We start from the raw sequence: 711 nt of genomic DNA, 5'->3' as shown, positions 1-711 counted from the left end.
AGTGAATGGTGGTTGAGATTTTGAAGCCCAAAAAAGTGCATCCATTCTTCATAAAAAGTGCTCCACACGGCTCCCGGGGGTTAATAAAGGCCTTCCGAAGTTAATCGATGCATTTGTGAATGAAAAATATACATATTTAAAACGTTATCAATTGTAATCTCTAGATTCCGCTGTCATGCGCACGTTCGCGAGAGAGTGGCGTTCCAGCTGATGATGTAGGACGTAGGCGTGACTCCAGTGACAGTATGCTAGTCTCGCAACCCCCCGGAGCCATGTGAAGTACTTTTTTAATGATGGATGGATGCACTTTTATGGGCTTCAAAATCTCCACCAACATTATAAAGCTTGGAAGAGCCAGGACATTTTATAACTCAGATTATATTCATTTTTTGGGTGAACTATCTCTTTAAGCACATTCAACCAAAACACATTTGTTAGAAAGTCAAATGAAGTAATGTTGTATTTTAAGGCGAATTCTGTTTTTTTTTGTGTTTTTTTTGTCAAGTCATCTGAATGGTGTACACTCACATGATATGAAGACTATACTCATAATAGTATTCTATAAGTGTTTTAATTATACATGTCAATGTATTACGGCAAGTTGATGACTGTGACCTATTTCACTAAAGGCAATAGCTGCGTCCCAAATGACGCACTATACACTATGCACTCACTATTATGCACTATGTACTCAACCATGTATAGTATGAA

The sequence above is a fragment of the Sinocyclocheilus grahami genome, unplaced genomic scaffold (assembly GCF_001515645.1).
Source record: "Sinocyclocheilus grahami isolate Dianchi unplaced genomic scaffold, SAMN03320097.WGS_v1.1 scaffold828.1, whole genome shotgun sequence".
NCBI lineage: Eukaryota > Metazoa > Chordata > Actinopteri > Cypriniformes > Cyprinidae > Sinocyclocheilus > Sinocyclocheilus grahami.
This window is presented reverse-complemented; position numbering follows the sequence as displayed.